This window comes from Bos indicus, chromosome 7 (genome assembly GCF_029378745.1).
Source record: "Bos indicus isolate NIAB-ARS_2022 breed Sahiwal x Tharparkar chromosome 7, NIAB-ARS_B.indTharparkar_mat_pri_1.0, whole genome shotgun sequence".
NCBI classification, from domain to species: Eukaryota; Metazoa; Chordata; class Mammalia; order Artiodactyla; family Bovidae; genus Bos; species Bos indicus.
This window is the reverse complement of record NC_091766.1, coordinates 13,630,942-13,637,544: the sequence shown is the minus strand read 5'-3', so window position 1 is coordinate 13,637,544 and position 6,603 is coordinate 13,630,942. Positions and strand designations below refer to the sequence as shown.

Here is a 6,603-nt window from a genome sequence, read left to right as displayed (position 1 = left end):
ACCAAGTCCTTCATTTCATAGAGATTTAAAAAATATTCCAAATAAAGGAAATATCTAGAATTGAATTTAAATGAAATAAGATTTATACAAATATTTCATTTCTTTGAAGTATAATTTTTCGTAAAGGGGAAGGGAATTTCTCTTTCTGTATTATTTCTAAATAAGTAGGCTGTATTTAACTGAGATCATGGATGTTCTAGTTCCCTTTCACTTTTCTGTGAAGTTTTATAATCTAAGAGTTTATAGATAGACATGTATAACACAGAAATCAAGAAGGAAAAATTCTAAGCAAATGTAATTTGTCACAGTGAGAAATATTGTTGAAGGAACAGGGATATATAATCTTAGAAATAAGTTAGTTGAATCCAAAATATGGACACAGTGCTGCATGACTGACCATTTATGTATTTCCTATTTTCCAAGTCCTCTTTTCTTTTTCCAAAGATATCCAACCTACATAGAACTGGAAATCTAACCAGTGTCTCAGAATTCTTCCTCCTGGGCCTCTCAGATGATCCAGAACTGGAGCCTTTGCTCTGTGTCCTGTTCCTGTCCATGTACCTGGTCACCATGCTGGGGAACCTGCTCATCATATTAGCCATCACCTCTGACCCCCGCCTCCATACCCCCATGTACTTTTTCCTCTCCAATCTGTCCTTGGCTGACATCAGTTTCATCTCCACCACCATCCCTAAGATGATTGTGAACATCCAAAGTCACAGCAGAGTCATCTCCTATGCGGGCTGCCTGACACAGATGTCTACTCTTATCCTTTTTGGGTATATGGATTGTACTCTTCTTACCGTGATGGCCTATGACAGGTTTGTGGCCATCTGTCACCCACTGCACTACACGGTCATCATGAACCCACGCCTCTGTTGCTCCTTAGTCTTGGTGTCCTTTTGTGTTAGCCTTTTGGACTCCCAGGTGCACAATATGATTGTGCTACAACTTTCCTGCTTCAAGAATGTAGAAATTTCTAGTTTCTTCTGTGACCCTTCCCAACTCCTCAACCTTGCCTGTTCTGACACACTCAAAAATAGTATAGTCAGGTATATTATTGGTGCCATGTCTGGTTTTATCCCTACCTCAGGGATCTTTTTCTCTTACTATAAAATTCTTGTCTCCATTCTGAGGGTCCCCTCATCAGGTGGGAGGTATAAAGCCTTCTCTACCTGTGGTTCTCACCTGGCAGTTGTTTGCTTATTTTATGGAACAGCCCTGGGTGAGTACCTCAGCTCAGCTCTTTCACAATCTCCCAGGAAGAATGCTGCAGCCTCGGTGATGTACACTGTGGTCACCCCCATGCTGAACCCCTTCGTCTACAGTCTGAGAAACTGGGGCATCAAAAGGGCCTTGTGGAGATTCCTTAGCAGAACAATCTCCTCTTAGGTTCTGGCCACCCATTTGAGTGTAGTCTTGAAAATGTAGCAAAACTAAACCTGGAGATATAAAAATTCTACCTCTCTCATGTTATCAGTTTTGTAAGTCTTATGACCCCCTTGCCTTTCTTTGATTGACACCTGAATATTGCTTCTCTTTCATGGTTTAACATGACAGTAGGGACATTGAGGATCCTTTGTGTATCATAATCACTCCTTGACTGAATCTCATTATATCTACGGAGATTCAATAATTTTCTTTGGTGGTGCAAGCATCCTTGAAAGGTGAATCATTCCCTTTTTTTGCCACTTTTTTTAATTTTTATTTTTTGACATATGGTGCTTTATTATTTCAAGATAGGTAAAATCTCAACTGAGAGATGAGAAAGGATTTATATAGAAGGTGCTGTGACTGATTGAACATGTCCACAGTGGTTTGTGAAGTTCTGTACTGGAGATTTCTCACTGGATGATGCTCCATGGTTGGGTAGACAAGTTGAAGTTGATAGAGATCAAATCAAGATACGAGGTGAGAAAATAATTTGCACCAGCTTGATTATGTTTATTGCTTTAATATCTGGATTTCACATAAGTGAAAAAGCCTTCTTGACTGTATTTCTGCTTGTGATTCTCTACTTAAATGTAAGGAAAATGTTCTGTTTTTAAAACAAATTGTGACAGGTGATGTACAGTGGATACTGTACAGTAATGTGGAATGGAAGAGATCATGGTGCAAGTGAAATGAATCACCACCAACCACACCAAAGGCTGGTGTTCACCCAAAGAAGGTGATGTATATGGTGGAATGGAAAGGAGTCCTCTGTTATTAATATAAGCTCCTCCTAGAAAATCAAATGATTAATTCCAACAAGTAATGCTCCCAATTAGACCAACTGAAAATAGTACTCCATGAAAAGCATCCAGAAAATGCATAATTATCCAACTATGAATTATGAAGTTGCCTGGATTATGGCAGAAATTAGTAGAACAAAACTAATATGTTGTTCAATAAAATTCTTTGATGAAAGTGACAATTGTCTTTTATTTTTACTTAAAACCAGGATAATGCAAGATCACATGTTTCTCTTTCTGTTTGTTTGGTTTTTTTTTTTTGGTTTTGTTTCTTTACAAATTTTTTAAAATTATTTTTTATTGAAAGATAATTGCTTTACAGAATTTTTGAGTCACGTGATTTTGTTGTTCATGATTCACGTTGATTGATTCATGTTGAGGTTGTTGTCTTCTGTCAAAGCTCAACATGAATCAGACATAGGTACACATAAATCCCCTCCCTTTTGAACCTCCCTCCCATCTCACTCCCCATCCCATACCCCTAGGTTGATACAAAGCCTCTGTTTGAGTTTCCTGAGCCATACAGCAAATTCCCATTGGATATCTATTTTACATACAGTAATGAAAGTTTCCATGTTACTCTTTCCATACATAAACCCTCTCTTCCCCTGTCCCCATTTCCATAAGTTAATTCTCTATGTCTGTTTCTCCATTGCTGCCCTGCAAATAAACTCTTCAGAACCATTTTTCTAGATTCTCTATATACGTGTTAGAATGCAACATTTATGTTTCTCTTTCTGACTTACTTCACTCTGTATAATTGGCTTTAGGTTCATCCATGTCATTAGAACTGACTCAAATGCATCCCTTTCCATGGCTGAATAATATTCCATTGTGTATAGGTACCACAACTTCTTTATCCATTCATCTGTTGATGGCATCTAGGTTGCTTTCATGTTCTAGCTATTGTAAATAGTGCTGCAATGAACAGTGGGATACATGTGTCTTTTTCTCTTTTTTTTAATTTTATTTTATTTTTAAACTTTACATAATTGTATTAGTTTTGCCAAATATCAAAATGAATCCATCACAGGTATACATGTGCTCCCCATCCTGAACCCTCCTCCCTCCTCCCTCCCCATACCATCCCTCTGGGTCTTTTTCAATTTTGGTTTCCTCAGGGTATATGCCTAGGAGTGGGATTGCTGGGTCATATGGTGGTTTTATTCCTAGTTTTTTAAGGAATCTCCATACTGTCTTCCATAGTGGCTGTATCAATTTACATTCCCATCAGCAGTGCAAGAGTGTTTGTTCCCTTTTCTCCACACCCTTTCCAGCATTTATTGTTTGTAGACTTTTTGATGATGGCCATTCTGACAGGTGTAAGGAGATATTTCATTGTAGTTTTGATTTTCATTTCCCTAATAATGAGCAATATTGAGCATTTTTCATGTGTTTGTTTCACGTGTTTAGCCATCTTATGTCTTCTTTGGAGAAATTTCTGTTTAGGTCTTTCCCCCACATTTTGATTGGGTTGTTTGTTTTTCTGGTATTGAGTTGTATGAGCTGCTTGTAAATTTTGGAAATTAATCCTTTGTCAGTTGTTTCATTTGCTATTATTCTATCCCATTCTGAGGGTTGTCTTTTCACCTTGTTTATAGTTTCCTTTTCTGTGCAAAAGCTTTGAAATTTAATCAGGTCCCACTTGTTTACTTTTGTTTTTATTTCCATTACTCTAGGAGGTGGGTCATAGAATTTATGCTTTGATTTATGTCATCGAGTGTCCTGCCTATGTTTTCCTCTAAGAGTGTTATAGTTTTTTGTCTTATATTTAGGTTTTTAATCCATTTTGAGTTTACCTTTATGTATGGTGTTTGAAAGTGTTCTAATTTCATTCTTTTATATGTAGCTGTCCAGTTTTCTCAGCACCACTTATTGAAGAGGCTGTCTTTGCCTCATTGTATATTCTTGCCTCCTTTGCAAAAATAAGGTAGCCACAGGTGCATAGGTTAATTACTGGGCTTTCTATTTTGTTCCTTTGGTCTATATTTCTGTTTTTGTGCCAGTACCACACTGTCTTAATGACTGTAGCTTTGTAGTATAATCTGAAGTCAGGAGGGTTGATTCTTCCAGCTCCATTCTTCTTTCTCAAGACTGCTTTGGCTATTCAGATTCTTTTGTGTTTCCATATGCACTGTGAAATTTTTTGTTCTAGTTCTGTGAAAAATGTCATTGGTAATTTGATAGGGATCATATTGAATCTGTAGATTGCATCTGGTAGTATAGTATTTACATAACATTGATTCTTCCTACCCAGGAACATAGACTATCTCTCCATTTGTTTATGTTGTCTTTGATTTATTTCATCAGTGTCTTATAATTTTCTCTGTACAGTTTTTGTCTTCTTAGATAAGTTTATTCTTAGATATTTAATTCTTGTTGTTGCAATGATGAAGGGGATTGATTTTTAAATTTCTCTTTCTGACTTTTCATTGTTAGTGTATAGAAATGCAAGTGAGTTCTGTGTATTGATTTTGTATCCTGCAACTTTGCTAAATTCACTGATTAGCTCTAGTAATTTTCTGATAATATCTTTAGAGTTTTCTATGTACAGTATCATGTCATCTGCAAGCAGTGAGAGCTTTACTTCTTTTCCAATCTGGATTCCTTTTTATTTCTTTTTCTTCTCTGATTGCTGTACTAGATTTCCAAAACTATGTTGAATAATAGTGGTGAAAGTGGACACCCTTGTCTTGTTCCTGATGTTAGGGGGAATGCTTTCAGTTTTTCACCATTGAAAAAAATGTTTTCTGTAGGTTTATCATATATGGCCTTTACTATGTTGAGGTAGGATCCTTCTATGCCCATTTTTTGAAGAGTTTTAGTCATAAATGGGTGCCAAATTTTGTCAAAGGATTTTAATGCATCTATTGAGATTATCATATGGTTTTTATCTTTCAATTTATTAACGTGTATCACATTGATTGATTTGTGCATATTGAAGAACCTGTGCATCCCTGGAATAAACCTGAATTGATCATGGTGTATGAATTTTTTGATTTGTTGCTGAATTCTGCTTGCTAAAATTCTGTTGAGGATATTTGCATCTATGTTCATCAGTGATACTGGCCTGTAATTTTCTTTTTTGTGTGTTGTCTTTGTCTGGTTTTGGTATCAGGGTGATGGTGGCCTTGTAGAATGAGGAGTTTGGAAGTGTTCCTTCTTCTGCAATTTTTTGAAAGAGTTTTAGAAGGATAGGCATTATCTCTTCTCTAAATGTTTTTGATAGAATTCTCCTGTGAAGCCATCTGCTCCTGGGCTTTTGTTTTCTGGGAGATTTTGGATCACGGCTTCAATCTCAGTGCTTGTAATTGGGTTGTTCATAATTCCTATTTCTTCCTGCTTCAGTCTTGGAAGATTGAACATTTCTAAGAATCTGTCCATTTCTTCCAGTTTACCCATTTTATTGCCATATAGTTGTTCATATTAGTCTCTTATAATCCTTTTTATTTCTGCATTGTCTGCTATAACCTCTCCTTTTTCATTTCTAATTTTGTTGATTTGATTCGTCTCTCTTTTTTTCTTGATGAGTCTGGCTAAATGTTTGTCAATTTTGTTTATCTTCTCAAAGAAGCAGCTTTTAGTCATTAATCTTTACTATTGTTCCGTTCATTTCTTTTTTTTTTTTTTTTTTTGGGGGGGTGCTGTTTGCCCAGTTGCTCCCACTAGTCATATCTGACTCTCAGCTCTGGCCCATCCCTGCTGCTACTGCTGCTAAGTCGCGTCAGTCATGTCCAACTCTGTGCGGCCCCATAGACGGCAGCCCACCGGTTCATTTCTTTTTCATTTATTTCTTCTAGGATATTTATAATTTATTTCCTTCTACTAATTCTGGGATTTTTTCTTCTTCTTTTCCCAGTTGTTTTAGGTGTAAAGTTAGATTGTCTAGTCCATGTTTTTCTTGTTTCTTGAGGTAGGATTGTATTGCTATAAACTTCCTTCTTAGAGCTTCTTTTGCTGTACCCATAGGTTATGAGTTGTTGTGTTTTAATTTTCATTTGTTTCTAGAAATTTTTTATTTCCCTTTTGATTTCTTCAGTAATCTGTTGGCTATTTAGAAACATATAATTTAATCTCCATGTGTTTTTGTTTCTTACAGTTTTTTTTCTTGAAATTTATATCTAGTCTCATAGCCTTGAGGTTGGAAAAGATGCTTGATATGATTTCAATTTTTAAAAATTTCCTGAGGTTTGATTTGTGACCCAAGATGTGGTTTAATCTGGAGAATGTTTCATGTGCACTTGAAAAGAAGGTGTATTCTTCTGCATTTGGATGAAATGTCCTGAAGATATCAATGAGGTCCACCTCATCTAATGTATCATTTATTGTGCTACTGTCTTTTTCTCCTTTTATATCTGTTAGTGTTTGT

At 36.2% G+C, this 6,603-nt stretch overlaps 1 pseudogene; it reads left to right on the top strand.

Annotated features, from left to right (window-relative positions):
• Positions 1–388: 388 nt before the first annotated feature.
• On the top strand, positions 389–1,392 carry LOC139183977 (olfactory receptor 7E24-like; annotated as a pseudogene).
• The last annotated feature ends 5,211 nt before the right edge of the window (positions 1,393–6,603 follow it).